Source organism: Bos javanicus, chromosome 4 (genome assembly GCF_032452875.1).
Source record: "Bos javanicus breed banteng chromosome 4, ARS-OSU_banteng_1.0, whole genome shotgun sequence".
Lineage (NCBI taxonomy): Eukaryota > Metazoa > Chordata > Mammalia > Artiodactyla > Bovidae > Bos > Bos javanicus.
In genome coordinates this window covers 70,085,055-70,105,291 of record NC_083871.1, presented here as the reverse complement: position 1 = coordinate 70,105,291, position 20,237 = coordinate 70,085,055, and the positions used below count along the sequence as shown (strand labels likewise).

The 20,237-nt window shown below is 42.3% G+C and overlaps 1 long non-coding RNA gene across 1 annotated transcript; it reads left to right on the top strand.

The window, feature by feature from the left end:
• The first annotated feature begins 333 nt into the window (after positions 1-333).
• Positions 334-19,624, top strand: LOC133246804 (uncharacterized). The gene is made up of 2 exons (XR_009736181.1): positions 334-418; positions 19,431-19,624. It is a non-coding gene; the product is annotated as an uncharacterized LOC133246804 (long non-coding RNA).
• Positions 19,625-20,237: the final 613 nt, after the last annotated feature.

Genomic DNA, 20,237 nt, shown 5'->3' with positions numbered 1-20,237 from the left:
GAAGAGAGAGGAAGTGGTGGCAGGGAGTATAACCAGAGAGGATGGAGAGAGAAGCTGGTTAACAGCACCTAAAGGAGATCCCAACTTGGAAGGACGAACCTGTATGTGAGCTGAGACTGCCTTTTATTCTCTTTATGTCCCCTGCATGTGTTTCCTATGGAGCCAAGTGTAATGTCTTATACATGGAAAGTATACAGCAGATATTTATGGAATGAGAGGCCCACCAGTGAGAATTTAGCTAATTAGAATTTATCCCAGTGAGTGTATATGTGTCTGACCATTGTTTCAGGGTTCTGGAATTCAAGAGTGTGGGGGCACAAATGCCCTTCTTAAAACTCTTTGTCAGGGAGACACTGGAATGGCGGCCATTTTTTTCCCATCTGTTACTGTGGACCGGAGGATCTGATTAAGCCTCAAGGTAATGGCTTAATCCTTCCCCAAAGAGAACCCAGGAGTGGGTCTGCTGTGAGAGTATCGGTCAACATCATCAAGAGTTTATATGCAGGGTTTCCCCATGGCCCAGCAGGTACAACCCAAAGGAGAAATGAAGTGCAGGAAAAAAAGGGGCCATGTGCTGGTGAGGTCGCTGCCTCACAGACAAGCAGTCTGAAAGGGGACCTTGTGAACCCAGGATGGAGGAGTCCTGTATCTGTTCACTGGCCAAATTGCAACGGAAAGGAAGGCTGTTTGTTTTCCTCCCAGAACAGGAATTCTCAGAAAGCCGATTCTCCCTCATTGACAATGCATACTAAGTGATTGAAAGGCCATTAAACCCATTAATGGGATGCTCTTTAAATAAAATAAGTCCCTAAAAGGGATCTTAGACTTGGCAAAGTCAGTAGAGCTGACAGTGCTGGGCCAGCCGAGGGACCATAAATACAACAGAACAAATACTGGGGGTGGGGGAGAGGCATACAGAGGATAGGGAATCGGGAACCATGAATAGCTTGCATAAAGGACAAATGTTGCCAGATGAGCTTAATGGCTTTTATTTTATTTTTGACAGGATTTACAAAACGAATAGATGAGGGGAAGTTTGCATCTTGATTTCAGTTAAACATTTGGCACTGCCTCCCACCAAATTTCATGCACAAAATTAATTCAAATTGTTTTGGATGGGAGTGTGGTCACATGGGTTGAAAATTGGCTGGTGCTCTGTGAACAGCAGGGGGAGGAGGGCGGCCCCCTGTGGCCAGCTTGGTGCTGAGGCCTCATTCTAATTCCTGTCAGGAACTGGGGCTCCTCTTCTCCAACTCTCCCCTTAAAAATAATAATAATTGACAACATCAACTAACACTTATTGTTCACAAATGATGGTCTAGATACTTTATCTTATTGAAAGCCTTTGTTCTTCCAGCCCCTGATGTTTCTCTCTTTACTCTCCATATTCCCTTTTAAGCAGTTCATCAGCTGTGTTGATCCTCTCAGGGGACAGATGTGATTAGAGCGTAGAGGATGTGAAGTAGAGAGAAAGTGTTTGGGAAAAACAAGAAGACGGAGGAGCTTCCCACCTCTACCAACACATCAATTCTCCTGAGAGCTGATGTGTGTGAGTGGGGAGGCCTTTGGGTCCGAGTGCTGCCGGGGGCCCCACATCTAATTTCCTAGGCAGAGCTGCTGCCTGGGTCTCCCACACCCTCTGAGAGGGAGTCTCTGGGGATAGCTACAGTTGCTGCCAGCACCGGCCTGGCTCAGAAGAGGAGAGCAGCCAGGTCCACTACTGAGCGACTTCACTTTGACTTTTCACTTTCATGCATTGTAGAAGGAAATGGCAACCCATTCCAGTATTCTTGCCTGGAGAATCCCAGGGACGGGGGAGCCTGATGGGCTGCTGTCTATGGGGTCGCACAGAGTCGGACACGACTGAAGTGACTTAGCAGCCAGGTCCAAATGGACTATTTGGCCAAGAATGTAGACCTCTCCACAGGGACCTCCAGTGACTGTGAACAGTGAGTCAGCTGCCTGCTGTGTCTTCCCTCCTGGGGAAGTGAGGACTCACAATCAGAAAAGGAGTTGAATTATAGAAGAAGTTGTATATCTGGAGGCAATAGCTCTGTAAGTCCTCATAGAACTGCTATTAAATAAGGAAACTAAGGCATAGAGAGGTAGAGGAGCCAGATAGAAACCCAGGCAGGAGCCGCCCCCCACCCCCGACACTGAGAGTTTGCTGTCACTAAAGGATGGTGAGAACCTCCTGGTTTTAGTCCAGGTTGCTGTTTCATGAAGAGGATGAACCACTTGGAGACTGTGGTGAGTGTGAATAAATTCGGGGAAATAAATAGCTGCGCTGTATTGCTGTAGCAATATCCACAATATTGTATAATGGGCTACTGAAAATTCATTCACTCGCTCACTCATTCTTTTGTTTATTCAATGAATGTGTGTATTGGGAACACACACATTGTGTATCACACATTGGGTAAACAAGCCTGAGTCTCTGAGTCAGGCCCAGTCTCTGCTTTCCCAGGGCCAGTTCCTGTTGAAGGCACACACACACACAAACACACACATGTACACACACACATGCTGTTCTCATTTTTCAAATGTCCTGAACATTCTCCCTGATTTAATCCATCTTCTATAGCATTGAATAACTTTTTTTGAAATTTACTGGATTCAAAGCTTAATATTTGATTTTTTAAAAAACCAATGAACTTGATCAACATGTATTTGGTCAGTTGTGTTTTGACAAAGATATTAAAGCAGTTCCATTGGGAAAGGTAGCTTTTTCAATAAACGATGCTGAAACAAATGGAAATTTATATGGAAAAAACCAATCTTGACCTTTATCTCATACTATACATAAGTGTTAATTGAAATGGCTCGGAGACCTCCTTGTAAAAGCTGGAATTATAAAATATAGAAGAAAAGAAAAGAGAATATTTGTATAATTTTCCTTTAGGTAATGTTGTCTTAAGACATTAAAAGCAATAATCATAAAAAGAGTTAAATTTGACTTGATTAAATAAGACATTTTGACTCTTTGAAAAATACCATAATGGATTAAATAAATAAGCCAGATATATATTCACAAAACATACATCTCACCAAAAAAAAAAACCAAAACCCTTTGGATCAATATGTAAAGATTTCTTACAGTTTGATAATAATAAAAACAACCCAGTTTTTAAAATGGGCAAAAATAGGTACAGGAATTTACATAATTTACACTAAAATTTGTAAATTTATTTGTAAATTTACATAAAATTTACACAAATATGTATAGAAATTTACACAATTTCACAAAAGAAAATATATAAATGGCACAAAAGAACAAGAAAAGCTGTTCAACATCTTTGGTCATGTAGAAAACTGAAATCAAAACCACAATGGGATATTATTGTATACTGATGAGAATAGCTAAAATTGAAAAAAGACTGACAATACCAAGTGTTAGTAAGTACATGGAGCAACTAGAACTCTCATACACTGTTGTGGGAATGTAAAATGGTATGACTGCTTTGAAAAACAGTTTGGTAATTTCTTATAAAGTTAATTATACCGTTACTATAAGTAATATACTCAAAATTCCATTCCTAGGTAATTTACCAAGAGAAATAAAATCATGTATCCCTACAAAAATTCGTTCATGAGTGTCCATAGTAGCTTTATCCATAATAGTTAAAAACTAGAAAAATCCAAATGGCCATCAACTGTTGGGAGGATAAGCAAATTATAGTGTATCCATACAATGGAATACTACTCAGCAATAACAGGAAAAGAACTAAGCATGAAACAGCATGGATGAATCTCAGATGCATTATACTGAGAGAAAGGAGCCAGGAACCAAAGACTACATAGTGTGTGATTTCTTTTCTACCAAGTCATGGAAAAAGCAAAACTAATCTATAGTGACAGAGAGCAGAGTGGCGGTTTCTTAGGGCCAGGGTGGGGGATATCTGCTGGTTTCCATCCAGGTTCCTGCTTGATTCTTGGGTGACAGTCCCTTTTTTGAAATCACCTCACTCAGGCTGATGAACTCTGTGAGTTTTGCCCAGAGAATGTCCAGGCAGTCATACTGTGGTGAACCCTGTTTCTCTCTTCCCATTTGTGACCCTGAACCCCGTTCCCTTAAGTGCTCCAAGACCTTCTCACATCTACCTGAGCTTTCCTATCTGCACGATCTCACTTCCCCCACTGCTCCCTGAGAGTCTCCCACCATCTTGCTGATACAGGTCTCATTGTTTTCTTTAGCACATCTAAAATTAACTTTTTTCGGGGGGAGTTTCTTACATTTTGATTAATCCTAGGGCTTTTTCCATTCCATATATCATGAGAAGCACTTGGTTTAGATATGCCACATATTCAAGGAGTAAGTTGTTTTGCTCAATATGCCTCCATATTATTGTTCATATTCTCTCCTATTCCTTCAAAGAAATGACTCTGTGATGCTCCCTCAGATAAATCAGAGCCCAGACTTTGATTTCATGGACTTCAGTATTAATTGAGCACACATTATGTGCCAAGCATTGTGCATGGTTTGGTGGGAAAGACAGATGTGAAGGGAGGACTCCATGAGTTTAGTGTCCCAGAAACAGGGAGCAGAGGAGAGAGGTATATGCTGGAGGAGATATGATCCAGAAATTGATACCAATGTTCAGTCTCAAAGGAGATGATGGTGATCACAAGTGCAAGTCATGGGATGACAGAAAGTGGATGGATGGTGGTGGAAGAGGATGGAACATTCCAGGCAGGGTGGAGGGAATATTTGATTGGTTTCATTTATGAAGCCCTTTCTCTCTCTCAGCATTTCCACTATATTGCATTGGGTGTTTCACTTAATGGATCTGGTCTCCTCTGCTCTATTTTAAGTGTCTTAGAAACAAAGATGCTGCCATTTCCTTGGGATTCCGTGAAATTCCTAGAAGGAACGGGCACTATTAAGAAGAACAGATGCTGGGTAGGTGTTGCAGGAGTGAGTGAAAGGTCTGCAGGGCGGGCTCGTTTAAATGTAATGGAAGGTTTTGTCCTCTGGTGTAAAGATAACTCCACTTGTGCCCTGAAACGAAGTGTGAACAGATGATCAATAGCTTCTTGCTTTGGCCTGGGTGTGGTAACATCCAGGCCATTAATATGCTGTTGGGTCCTTTCCATGGGCATTTGTTTCTCGAAGCTGCGCTGCAGCATTTCTGAGGTCCTTGGCTTCCTCTCCAATCATTTGCACACCCTCAGGGAGGAAGGGCGCGCTCTCTCTCTGTTTATGAACAAGGTAATGTGTGTCAAATTGTCTTGGCTTAACCAGGCAATCGTGCACCTTTAAAAGGTACTGGGAAATGTTTCTCTGTGGTCAGATTGGCCCATTATGCACATCTGTTCTCTTGACCAAACTCCAGCAATCTGCCCCCGCTTAGCTGCAAACTCCACAACCTGCTCCTGGCCAGCAGCCCAGGCCCTGCAGGAGTGTCAAGACACAGCCAGCCAGCTGGATTTCTGGCTGTCCAGAGGCTCTGGAGGGTGGCAGTCAGAGGAATCAAAGTTCATGGGTCCCCATAGCTTCAGGGCATCCCCAGGAAACCTACAGAGATCTTAGGAGGGACCCAGAGGAAAAGGAGGGGAGAAGGGACGATGATGTGCCTAGAGAGAAAGAATGAGTGTTGCCTTTTTATACAGTTCATGGGGTTCTCATGGTAAATACACTGGAGTGATTTGCCATTTCCTCCCCCAGCAGTCATGTATGGATGTGAGAGCTGGACCATAAAGAAGGCAGAGCACTGAAGAATTGATGCTTTTGAACTGTGGTGCTGGAGAAGACTCTTGAGAGTCCCTTGGACAGCAAGGAGATAAAACCAGTCAGTCTTAAAAGAAATCAACCCTGACTACTCACTGGAAAGACATGTTGAAGCTGAAGCTCCAATTTGCTGACCACCTAATGCAAACAGCCAACTCATTGGAAAAGACCCTGATGCTGGGAAAGACTGAGGGCAGAAGAAGAGGGTGACAGAGGATGAGATAGTTGGATGGCATCACCGATTCAATGGACATGAACTTGGGCAAACTCAAGGAGATGGTGAGGAACAGAGAAGCCTGGAGTGCTGCAGTCCATGGGGTTGCAAAGGGTAGGACATGACTTGGGGACTGAACAACAAGGTGTATACACTGCTTTGGGGGAGTCTAGATTGGAGAAGACTCTTGAGAGTCCCTTGGATTGCAAGGAGATCCAACCAGTCCATCCTGAAGGAGATTAGTCCTGAGTGTTCATTGAAAGGACTGATGTTGAAGTTGAAACTCCAATACTTTGGCCACCTGATGTGAAGAACTGACTCAATGGAAAATACCCTGATGCTGGGTCTGATTGAAGGCAGGAGGAGAAGGGGACCACAGAGGATGAGATGGTTGGATGGCATCACCGACTCAATGGACATGAGTTTGAGTGAACTCCGGGAGTTGGTGATGGACAGGGAGGCCTGTTGTGCTGCAGTCCATAGGGTTGCAAAGAATTGGACACGACTGAGCAACTGAACTGAACTGAACTGAGTGGAAACTGAAACCAATATCTGTATGGTTTTTCCTTTAAGAAGATGATCTACAAGGAAGTTAATTTGATTAAAAGTCAGACACATTTTTTTACTTTCCCTAAAACTCTGGCTTTCCCCCATATTATGCATGGGTTCTGCCCTTAAGTGAATCCCCGTGAATAACATGCAGCCATGATGGGTGGCAGTGCAGAATTAAGCCTAGTTGCTTTTATGGAGGATTTCATTCCAAAGACATCCAACACCCACCGACTTCTCCCCATCCCTACAACATCCGCCTCTTTCCCAGCCACCCTCACTGCTCCCCTGGATTATCACACCTCCTCTCCTCGTCTCTGCCCTGTCCCACCATGAACTGTTTCTCAACACAGTTGCCAAAATTTACCTCTTAGAACAGGTCAGTTTGGGAATATAGCAAATATTTTATAATAACTATAAATGGAGTATAAATTTTAAAATTGTGAATAATTATATTATACATGGGGCTTCTCTGGTGGCTCAGTGGTAAAGAATCTGCCTGCCAATGCAGGAGACATGGGTTCAATCCCTGGATCAGGAAGATCCCCTGGAGAATGAAATGGCAAACCACTCTAGTCCACTTGCCTGGGAAATCCCATGGACGGAGGAGCCTGGCAGGCTACAGACCATGGGGTCGCAAAAGAGTTGGACATGACTGAGCAACAACAAATATTGTACATTTGTGATTTATACAGTGCTACACATCATCTTGGAGAAGGCAGTGGCACCCCACTCCAGCACTCTTGTCTGGAAAATCCCATGGACGGAGAAGCCTGGTGGGCTGTAGTCCATGGGGCCGCTAAGAGTCAGACACGACTGAGCGACTTCACTTTCACTTTTCACTTTCATGCACTGGAGAAGGAAATGGCAACCCACTCCAGTGTTCTCGCCTGGAGAATCCCAGGGACGGGGGAGCCTGGTGGGCTGCCGTCTATGGGGTCGAACAGAGTCGGACACGACTGAAGCGACTTAGCAGCAGCACACATCTATACTTGAGTCAGTCATCCAATAGAGCAGCGTGTGTCATGTCTCTGCCCAAAACTCTCCAATGTCTTCTCATGTGATGCAGAATAACAGTCTAGATCCTCATATTGGCCACCAGGGCCCTCGACCCTCTCCCCTTATTACCTCACTGACCTTCATTCTTCCTCTGCCCATAGCTCACTTTGCTCCAGCCACACTGACTTTCCTCTGGTCCTTTTGTTGGAATGCTCATCCCCTGCTTATCTCTGGGTGTCTCTGGGTGCTCATCCTCTGGGCCTTTGCTCCACTGGCCCAGTGGTCACTCCCTCACCATCTTCCTGTCTTTGCTCAGATGCTGCCTCTTCAGCCAGGCCCTCTCGTCACCCCCATTTGAGATTGCTTTTATGCCTTCCCAGGACTTCTTCCACTTCCTGGGTTTAGTTTTTCCACGGTACTTATCACCCTTTGGCATATTATAGATGCTAATGTTTCATTTTCTATCTCCAATTTGGGTGTAGAGGGTTAAGTGAAACAAGGACTCTTCATTCCAGATTGGGAACATGGGGTGGTGGGGCGGTGGTTCTGGAGAATGTTCCGGTCTTTACCCCACTTGGGAGGAAGCTGTGCTTTCCTGCTGTTTCTGCCACTGTGGTGTGAATGTCCATGTGGACTCATTGCCACATGGGACAGGCACCCTCGTGGGCTGGTAAGTGAGTAAGCAAGTGGCCCGAGGACCAACTACTGCAGGCCCCTTAAGACACTAATTGTAGCAGATTAACTGGCTTTTTTCTCATTAGAAACATGGGGAAGGTGCTTAATGCCCCCACGGGCCTCTTATCTGGTTTATAAAATCTCCCCATCTGTCTCCAGTAACTGATCCCTCCAGCTTCTTAAAAGCTCAGTCAGAGCTTTGCCTTAACTAGGAGAGAGCTGGGATGTGGGTAGGTTAAATTCGGGGCATCTCTGCTGTCTTTAGCAGAGTGGTTTCTGGAATTCAGTGGCTTTGACTTTTTTTTTAAACTTAAACAAACTGACTCTGAAGTTAACTTCTGTTCTAATTGATTACTCTCTTAAGCTTGGCAATTACATGTATTTAGAAATTAGGTGGGATTTGATTCTCCAAGAATTGAACAAATTTGCCATTTATGGTGAACAGCAAAACCTCAGAAATGGTTGTGAGGGAAGCAAAGTGAATGTGTTTTGCCTTTTTTAGATGTAGATCCTTGGCTTATTATTCTTGTACCAATTGTAGCTAAATCGGGGCAATTGGCTTGTTTATTTTAGATAATTTATAGCCATTTTACCTTGTTTTCCTGTTGCCTTAGAGAGGGATGAGAAAGCCATCATTTACAGAATTCTTGCTATGTTCTAGGCTTTTTTGTGTGTATTTGTTCATTTTGTTTTTATGACTTTTCTGGAGGAAAGCATTTTAGTCACTATTTTACAGATGGGAAACCAGGGTAAAAAGAGTTCTTGTTCAAGCTTACAGTTAATGGAGGAGCTTGGATTTGAACTCAGGGTGGCTGGCCATGAAGCCTTGCACACTCCTTCCTAGTCCTCCCAATTTGTACCAAACTGAACAAAGAAAGAGACTGGAGCAATGGCGATCAAACACAGCATTTAGACTGCATAAGTGTGTCAGCATTCCATTGTGTTAGGGCCACACCCCCCTACTGCCACCCCCAGAAAGGAAAGAGTCACCTGTAATGAATTTGATTATCATTCCAAATTCACCACGTTGTCCCATGAAAGGATTATACATCCATATCCTTTACCACATGACACTGGCAATGCTTCCTGGTGAGTAGACAGAATATACACTCTGGTCACTGAGTTTAGGCGTGGAGATCCAACCAGTCCATCCTAAAGAAGATCAGTCCTGGGTGTTCATTGGAAGGACTGATGTTGAAGCTGAAACTCCAATACTTTGGCCATCTCATGCAAAGGGTTGACTCATTGGAAAAGACCCTGATGCTGGGAGGGACTGGGGGCAGGAGGAGAAGGGGACGACAGAGGATGAGATGGCTGGATGGAATCACTGACTCGATGGACATGAGTTTGTGTGAACTCCGGGAGTTGGTGATGGACAGGGAGGCCTGGCGTGCCTCCCTGGGTTGCAAAGAGTCGGACACGACCGAGCGCCTGGACTGAACTGATGCTTGGTCTATGGAATGTTAGTGGATTCAGTACAGATAGAGTCTTTAAATGTGCTTGGGTGTTTTTGCTTGTCTTCTTATGCTCCTGCCATCTACTGTGAGACTTGAATGAAATGCTCATGTATGAAAATACACAAATGCTCCTTTGAAGTCCAGTACAAAGAGGTGAATATATCAACCTAGAAGCACTATGATCCAAAATTATCTCAGTCATCCTTTTTTGGTAGAAGTTTTATTCAAATATAATTCAGTACCATATAATCTATCTATTTAAAGCATATAATTCAAAGGTTCTTCATATATTCACAGATTTGTGCGTTAGCACAATCAATTTTAGAACATTTTCATCAGCCCCTAAAAGAAGTCTTTAGCAGATACCTCAATGCCCAATTCCCAACCCCCTTTTCCATCCCTAGGCAGCAACCACTAATCTATTTCCTGTCACTGTGGATTTGTCTGTTCTGGACTTTTCATAAAAATGGAATCAAACATTATGTGATCTTTTGTGACTGGCTTCTTTCACTTTTCATAATGTTTTCAAAGTTCATCCATGTTGTAGCATTGCTTCATTACTTTTTATTGACAAACAATATTTTGTTGTGTCAGTTCAGTTCAGTTCAGTCGCTCAGTTGAATCAGACTCTTTGTGACCCCATGAATCGCAGCACCCCAGGCCTCTCTGTCCATCACCATCTCCCGGAGTTCACTTAGACTCACGTCCATCGAGTCAGTGATGCCATCCAGCCATCTCATGCTCCGTCGTCCCCTTCTCCTCCTGCCCCCAATCCCTCCCAGCATCAGAGTCTTTTCCAATGAGTCAACTCTTTGCATGAGGTGGCCAAAGTACTGGAGTTTCAGCTTTAGCATCATTCCTTCCAAGGAACACCCAGGGCTGATCTCCTTTAGAATGGACTGGTTGGATCTCTTTGCAGTCCAAGGGACTCTCAAGAGTCTTCTCCAATGCCACAGTTCAAAAGCATCAATTCTTTGGTGCTCAGCTTTCTTCACAGTCTAACTCTCACATCCATGACCACTGGAAAAACCATAGCCTTGACTAGACGGACCTTTGTTGGCAAAGTAATGTCTCTGCTTTTCAATATGCTATCTAGGTTGGTCATAACTTTTCTTGCAAGGAGTAAGCGTCTTTTAATTTCATGGCTGCAATCACCATCTGCAGTGATTTTGGAGCCCCCCAAAACAAAGTCTGACACTGTTTCCATTGTTTCCCCATCTATTTCCCATGAAGTGATGGGACCAGATGCCATGATCTTAGTTTTCTGAATGTTGAGCTTTAAGCCAACTTTTTCACTCTCCTTGTGGATACACCATATTTTAGTTATCTATTCATCAGTTGAGTTCTGAAGAAATTTATGCTTTTGAACCTTGGTGTTGGAGAAGACTCTTGAGAATCCCTTGGACTGCAAGGAGATCAAACCAGTCAATCTTAAAGGAAATCAGTCCTGACTATTCATTGGAAGGACTGATGTTGAAGCTTAAGCTCCAATACTTTGGCCACCTGATGTAAAGAACTGACTCATTGGAAAAGACCCTGATGCTGGGTCTGATTGAAGGCAGGAGGAGAAGGGGACCACAGAGGATGAGATGGCTGGATGGCATCACGGACATGAGTGGACATGAGTTTGAGCAAGCTCCAGGAGTTGGTGATGGACAGGGAAACTGGGCTGCAGTCCATGGGGTTGCAAAGATTCAGACGTGACTGAGCAACTTAGCTGATGAACTCAGTGGTACTTTTGAGTACCCACAGAAATACAAAGAAGGAATAAGCGTGGTGCAATATATTAATGACTTTATGGGATGTACTGGCTATGTACACACAAAAGTTCTACCCACACAACAGTTCCATTTCTCATATAAAGAAGTTGGTGTATGATGTGGTATAACAGTCTCTGAGACTTGCTAGCATGTAATAGCATCCCCGTGTGCAATCAACTTGCAGTCGTAAATGCAATGACGTTTCTATAGAACTGAGGCCAGACTCTAGACAACTTAATTCACTAAGGCAAGTACCAACCTCAGTATGAGTTACCAAGTGGGCCACAGTCTGTGGCATTTATTTATTTATTTTAAATTCTATATAACTCATGGACACTGAAAGTTTTTTTCCTTGAAACCCAGGTAATTAAGTCATTGTTTTCATGTAGTCCAATGTGTATGATGGTGGTATCAAAATTCTGAGTGTTACTTCCACCTTCAGCCTGAATTCTTGGACATCTTTATTTACTGAACCACATGTTTACTGATGCCTAAGTTGAAACATATTTGTCTATATCACTCATATTACGCCAAAGAGCTTTGTCATGTTGATTACAATGAGCATAGTGCAGTGACTAAGGAGTCCTGGAGTCCCATCTGACTACAAATGTGACATGTCAGACTACAGCAAATTTTTCTGAAGTAGTGACTGCGACCCTAAAGATGGAGTGTCACTATCTCAGGAGTTTGCACTTTGAAAGCAGAGCAGTATTTTGTTCCATTGTTTTGATTTATTTCATTTTTAATATTTAATTTAGATCAAAAGTCAATTATTAGTAAAGAAGGGGAAGAGGATTTAATCTTATCAAAAGTGTTCACGAGCTTGCAATTAGTAGATAAATAAGTCTTGGAGATCTAATCCACAGCATAGTGATTATAGACAACAATACTGTGTTATAAACTTCAAAGTTGCCAAGAGACTAGATCTTAATTGTTCTTATCACACAAAAAAGAAATAATAATTTTGTGATATAATGGTGGTGTTGGCTAATACTACACTGGAAGTCACACTGCAATACAGAAATGAATCAACTCAGTGTTGTTGTACACCTTAAACTTAATGTTATATGACAATTATATCTCAATTAAACAAAGAAAGTCTTGAATGACAAAAAAAAAAAAAAGTGCTCAGGGGAACATGGATTCAGAAAGTTTAAAAAGTACTACATAATAACAAACATGTTGTGTGAGTAGTAAACCGGGGTGCCTCCAGGACCGGACAGGAAAAACCAGTCAGATGTATTGGGAGGGACACCCTCCCAATGGAGATGGGCCACATTCTCTTATTATAAGTTAATAATTAGACATGAATAGTCTAAAAGTGGGTAAAATATACTTGGTATGAAATACAGTCCTAAATAACCCTTTAATGAAAGAGAAAATTGAAAAGTAAATGATGACATATCTAATCAATAAGGGAAAGTAGAACACTGCCTATGGATCTATGGACAGACTGAAAGCTGTGCTCAGAGGGAAAAGTACAGCCAGTGCTTTTATCAGGGGTTAAGAAAGCTTTTCTGTAAAGGGCTGGGGCTAGGTGGGCTTGGTGGGCCATATGGTCTCTGTTACAGAGTTGTTTTTTTTTTTTTTTTTCTGATAATGCTTTAATAATGTAAAGATAATTCTTAGCTGCCAAGTTGTACAATAACAAACTGTGGGTCCAATTTGGCTCACGTGCAATAGGTTGCTGACCCCTGCTTTTATTGTTAAGGAGGATTCCTCCCCCCTAAAACTTCAGTACTAATCTTAAGAGGTAAAAATGACAACAGCGACAAATGAAACTATGAAGAGAAATTAATAAAGGCAAAAGTTGAAATAAATGGCATAGGAAACAAAAGGGAAATAATAGAAAGAATTGACAAATTCAAAAGCTGGATGTCAAGACCAATAAAATAGAAAAAACTCTTGGAAGTTTGACTAAGAAAAAATGGGAGCAGCAAAAATGTACAAGATTAGCAATGAAAAAGGGAGGTATAACTACATCTGCAGGAATCTCTTTTTTAAATCAAAGAGAATACTGCATGCAACAAACGGCAATAAATTTGGAAATCTAAAATAAACAATTTCCTAGCACACACTATCCAGGTTTCCCACTGGTGGCTCAGTGGTGAAGAATTCACCTGCCAGTACAGGAGATGTGGATTTTATCTCTGGGTCAGGAAGATTCCCTGGAGAAGGAAATGGCAACCCACTCCAATACTCTTGCCTGGGAAATCTCATAGACAGAGGAGCCTGGTAGGCTATAGTCAATGGAGTCGCAAAAGAGTCGGACATGATTTAGTGACTCAAAAACAACAAAGCACAGACTATCAAAATTCATCCAAGAAGAAATGAAAACTTGAGTAGACCAAATGCCATAAAAGAAAGATGATTAAAGGTTTATCATTGAAAAATACACCAGAGTCAGATGGGTTCATAGATTTGCATACGCTTTGATAAACAATTCTACTAGTTTAAAAGAAAATCATCCTGGCAATAGAAAAAGATGGAAAATTCTGTAAATTCCTCTCCTTCAAAAGTAGGGAGCTAGAAGTTCTAGAACAGGAGGAGCACCTAAATTTTATATGGAATGCAAACTCAAATCAATTGGTATTGTCTGCTTGGAGAGACTCTGCAAGAGATTGTGAGACACAGTTGAGATCCAGTGGAGAAAACTTGGGATTTGATTTGCCATTTGACTAAGTCTGGAATATAAAGTCAAATGGATCTTATGAGATATTTTCCACTGATATAACTAGGACTACTCTATGATGTCTAATGGGTTTCTGATCAATTTATTTGAGAAAACTTACATATTCAGTAAAATTTATATTCCTCTAATGACTATTCAGCAGACATATGAAAATCATCATCCAGATTAAACTTGCAGACCCCAAATCCAACTGCACGAATCCTCACTGCTCTGGATGTAGCAAATATGTCAGAAGAAACCTATAAGCTCATGGGGTACTTCCCAGTTGGAGGACCATCATGGGAAGACCATCTTCCAGTCTTTGGTGATTTGTAGTTGAAAGGAAATCTTCCCATTCCGTTGACTGAAAGCAACCTCAGGGCTCTCTTTTCCTAATTCACCAAGTGCAAAAGTAAATAAAGATACCTCTTCCACTCACAAGGTGCAGCTTCTTCTAGGGGCTGCGGTGGCCAACCGGGCCTGGGCTTCCACAGTCTATCGTAGCGCCCCCTGCAGGTAGACGAGGAAAAAAGGGCCAGACTCAGTAGAGAGGAAGACAGGAACTGCCAGGGCAGTGAGTACATCTTCATCACTGTAAAACAGGAAATTGTAGTTTTACTCTCTTTGTTTTTATGATGAATTAAGATAAAATGGAAAAGAAGAGAGAGAGAAATGATTGCTTAGGAAACAGCCTCAAACCTAGCACGTGTTTATTTAAGCATCTCTGTGCAAACATAACCCTGGGTGTCGGTTAAATCAGCAGGCATGTCAGTTGGCACTTCTGGTTACAGACCATTTTACGGTCATACATCATTCATAGCTGTAAAAGCTATTTGCCCTCTGTCACCCAGCCAATCAGGATCCAGCCAAGAGAAAGCAGAACAGGAGCCTGGCAGTTTTCTCCGGGCTTCTCTGAATTTCCACAACCTGGTTTAGCAGAACGTCACAGAAAATTAACTCTCCTTGGTTATTAAGAACCCCTTCTCTTCTCCCTCCCCACTAAAGAGCAATATATGATTTCAGGCTACTATTTACCCCATCACAAGCACACCTTGTGACGTACAGGGCAAGTGTACACTGGGCATTGCACACAAATCCAGTGAAATCCCTGCTGTTCTGAACCACTCAAATGAAGGGACAGGGATGGGGCACTGCTTGCCTGTGCCTCAGCGATTCACTCCTAATGCTCATTTTGAGTAGATTTGGAATTGCTGTCAGTGTCTAAACCACCCAGCGACTAACCTTGATCTGCCCTTGCTTCACTCTCAGGAGTTCACAGGTTCTCACTCTTAGCCACCTCACTGCTATTTTGTTATTGACGCTGAGGAGCCTGCTGAGGCCTGATGATGACCTCAAGTCTTGCAAACCATGCAATTTTGGGTTCTTTCCAAATGCTTTTGCATGGTATCAGATGGTATTTCGCCTGAAATACCTCCCCAAATCTAGGGTCTTCCCTTTATATTTATTATTGCTTAATAGTGCTCAGCAGTAAAGAATCCACCTGCCAATGCAGGAGACACGGGTTCAATCCTTGGGTCAAGAAGATCCCCTGGAGAAGGAAATGGCAACCCACTCCAGTATTCTTGCCTGAGAATTACATGGACAGAGGAGCCTGGAGGGCTACAGTCCATAGGGTCACAAAAGAGTCAGACATGACTTAATGACTAAACAAAGACAACTCTTAGCACACACCTTCATTTATGAATAAGGCTCACTGCTGTTGTCATAACCCTAGTGGGCGCTAGAACAGCCCCATCTGGTCACCCCACTCCATCCTGCTTGGGCATTTCAAGTGTCTTTGGCCTCTCCAGTCATAACAGGCTAGGATCAATTTTCCAGTGGCAGCTTGGAAATAATAGTGTGAAATGTATATTAATACAGAAATATATTGTGAAACTGTCCTTAAACAAACAAATGAGCCACTTTAAAATATTACTGCTATAAATGACCATGACACTAGCACAGCACATATAATAAAAAATAACTGCTGAAGAGAAGCTGCTGAATTACTATAGTAATAAACCAGATGTGATTATTATCATTTAACACGGTCATTGAATACCATGAATCCCTGAAGCCATTAAAATATTTATGATTAAACATTTGCTATTCCTTATAACAGAACATATAGTTGGGTACTAAAAAACTGTTAAAGTATTATTTCAGCTAATATATGCCAGTTCTATAATAGAGGTCAACTGACATTGCCTGAATCCTTTAAAAGAGGGATGAACAGCTGCCTCTCCATAGCGGGACATATTTCAGGATGTTTATGCTAGTATTATATACTCTCCTGGTACTGGGGAGGGTGTATCAACTACACACTACTAAGGTAAAAATATGTTCCTATTCTGTGTGTTCATGAACAGATGTGGGCCTTGGGGCTGTTCTGGTCATTCTTCTAGAAAAAAAGTGCATGTAGCAGATGCTTTCAAAGGCCTGCTCATATTGCCTTTTCCCTTGGTACTTGTCTTGAGCATCCTTCAGCAAGCCTGTCTCTACCATAAGGGCTTTATCCCACCAGCAGGAGCCTGAAGTCCCGGGGCATTAAAGCTCCTAGAAGCAGCCCTCAGTAGTTGTGGATGGAAGTTGGAGAGAAAATCAGTTTAGTTCAGTTCAGTCACTCAGTCATGTCCAACTTTTTGCGACCCCATGGACTGCAGCACACCAGGCCTCCCTGTCCATCACCAGCTCCTGGAGTTTACTCAAACTCATGTCCATTGAGTCGGTAATGCCATCCAACCATCTCATCCTCTGTCGTCCCCTTCTCCTCCTGCCCTCAATCTTTCCCAGCATCAGGGTCTTTTCCAGTGAGTCAGTTCTTCACATCAGGTGGCCAAAGTGTTGGAGTTTCAGCTTCAACATCGGTCCTTCCAATGAATATTCAGGACTGATCTCCTTTAGGATGGACTGGTTGGATCTCCTTGCAGTCCAAGGAATTTTCAAGAGTCTTCTCCAACACCAGATAGATTTCAAAAGAGAGGTATGTCCATAAAATTTGGCCAAGATATTTATTTACTCTTGAACTGTGGTGTTGGAGAGTAAATATCTTGGCCAAATTTTACAGACATACCTCTCTTTTGAAATCTATCCCTTGGCCATGGTCTTGATACCCTTATCTCTTCCCTGATAATTGTTTTCTCTTCAAACTTGAAGTTCAGTTAAATATTAGGTGGGATTTGTTGTACTGAACAAAAGTATTACTACAGACAAATTTAATTAGAGACACCTCTACACTGTAAGCTCAGTCTTCCAGGATCTTTGCTTCTCATCTCTCTCCCTGTTTCTCGGCAGTTTAAATTCCATCAGCAGATGAGGGTTGTTGCCAGGAAGGGAGCTCATCCATCCACAGAGCATCCTCCTGAAAGCTCAGGAGTGTCGGGCTCTGTGCAGGAAAGAAGAGATGAATGAGAATTCTTCAGCACTACGGCTTGGAACTTACCTAGATATTTTAATGATTCATGCTACCAGAATTGACTGCTTTTTAAAAATGAATACCAACAGTAATCACCTTTCCCTATATCTTTAGAGGCAAACATTTGACAAGAAATAAGATCCCTGAGTTGTTGAACCCTGCTATGGGACAATGTGTTGAAAAATAAAGAAGCAGGAATTTTAGAGAGAGACCTAGATTTGAGTCCCAGATCTGTTGCTGACCTGGTATATATGTATAAAGCAAGCATTATATAACTCTTTCAAGCCTCCTAACTTGTCAGAGGCTCAATTTTCTTATATGTGAGGTGACCATTTCAATTGTATAAATTGATATAATATATATATATACACACACACCATATTAGTGATATGCATTTAATAAATATGAATTTATTAGATGATGAATGAAAGGTGAGTTTACCCACACTATCATGGTGACAGTTTAATTCTTGGCATATCACCTATTGGGAACCCATTTGGCTCCCAGCAAATCTCTCTCTAGTTTCCCATTGTATGAATTTGGCAGTGTCCTACATCTCTGTCACGTGGGTTCACTAGTTTCCCTTATACTACTAAGTTATAGTTGTAGGTCCATCCTGTTCTTGCTGTGGTTTCGTATTTGTAGGTTTAATAATCTGGACTGTGGTCTGATGTATGTGCAGGAAAACTCACAAAGCCTCACAGTGGAATAAAAAACATTTTCAAAGACTCCTCCTGGCTCAGTCAACCCTAATGAGCTATTAGGTCATTAGAGACTCTTTGCCATCAATTAATCATTAGATCAGAAACCATTCATTGATGACAGTGGGGGAATTCATCTTAAAGGGATAGTACCACCAGCATGCAAAGGAGCCTTTGCTGGTATCTCTGAAAATCTGAAAAGTAGATCCATGTGGTCTTTTCAACTTGTCAGTTACTCCAAAATTTGACATGAGGGCTCATCCAGTATAGCAGTTTAAATTTTCAGGTTACCTTGCCTTCGGAAGAATTTCCAATGAAAGGAGAATCAAGGGGTTGTTATAGTTTATATGTAGACATATAGCTCAGGTTGGAGAAGGAAATGGCAACTCACTCCAGTGTTCTTGCCTAGAGAGTTCCATGGATTGGAGAAGCCTGGCAGGCTACAGACCGTGGGGTCCAAGACAGAGTCAGACACGACACTGTGACTAAACACCACCATAGCCCAGGTGGGGTAAAACAGGCTAAAATGTCCTTGTTCACATGATGTATAAGTATCACTGCCTTGCCCGTGGTTTCTGTGGCTTTCTAGGGGCTTGTGTTCTTGGGGGGGGGTCTCTTCCTTCAATACGTTGTTAACTGCTGACCTCTGGATCTTGCTTGGATCCCAAGGCTGCTCCATCTTCTCTGCCCTCTGGTCACCAGTACACCCTCAATTTCCTTGAGAGCTTCCATAACTACTCATATAATACAATATAAAGAGACATATGGGGAAAAAAGAGAGAGAGAGAGACCTGTGGTGACTGTGTATTTGTGTGCTTACATGTAGCACGTATTACTTAGCAATTCATCTTGGCAGACTACTAACTGCTAACTAAAAATTGAATATTGGACATCATTTTTGGTAATATTGCCTCTATCATAACCACATAAAGGTAATCTCTTTGCACCTTTCCTCCTAAACATCAACTGCCTTGCCCCTACCCCTCAAAATACCCATCCCCTCTCTCTGCTTCTTAGGCTGCTCCCAGCACACAAAATTACTAAGCAGAGCATTTCACTAATGTTACTCCTATGTTACTAAGCAGAACAATTGTCTTGGACCCCATCTAAAGGCACCAAAATGACCATCAAGTATTTGCAAAAATGAAGACAGTTCTCTCTCCTAAGATAAGTTTATCTGCAGATATTTGTGACATTGATGTAAGTAATCAAAGATCATGCTCATTAATGCTTGATTATTATTTTTTTTTATTATTTTCAGGAATTGTGTTGGAGAGCTTCATTACCTACCACTGCACCCACCAAGACACTGTACTTCATGGAATGAACCATGGTCTCTGAAGGGCAATTTTGTTGGATGGTAGGTGAAGTCAAAGTTTGTGGGAATTTCATTTCTGAAGTTATCATGAGCAAATACAATACAATTCCCAGTGGATAAATACTCATTTAAAAATGCTTCCTGGCTCTCTTTAAATGAAAGTAAATGTTATTACCTTTCATAAACTGATAAGAATGCCTTGGGGGAGAATTATTCTGCTGAAAATGTCTAAGGCTCAATGAGGAGAATGAGTCCTCTTTATCAGTGGGTAGAACCAAGCTGTAAGATCCTTTCTGCCCTACAGAAGCTGATGTTTGATAAAGACTCAATTGCTAGTGGCTTTTACCTGAGTTCAGTTCAGTTCAGTTCAGTCACTCAGTCGTGTCCGACTCTTTGCGACCCCATGAATCACAGCACGCCAGGCCTCCCTGTCCATCATCATCTCCCGGAGTTTACCCAGACTCCCGTCCATTGAGTCAGTGATGCCATCCAGCCATCTCATCCTCTGTCGTCCCCTTCTCCTCCCGCCCCCAATCCCTCCCAGCATCAGAGTCTTTTCCAATGAGTCAACTCTTCGCATGAGGTGGCCAAAGTACTGGAGTTTCAGCTTTAGCATCATTCCTTCCAAAGAAATCCCAGGGCTGATCTCCTTCAGAATGGACTGGTTGGATCTCCTTGCAGTCCAAGGGACTCTCAAGAGTCTTCTCCAACACCACAGTTCAAAAGCATCAATTCTTCGGCGCTCAGGCT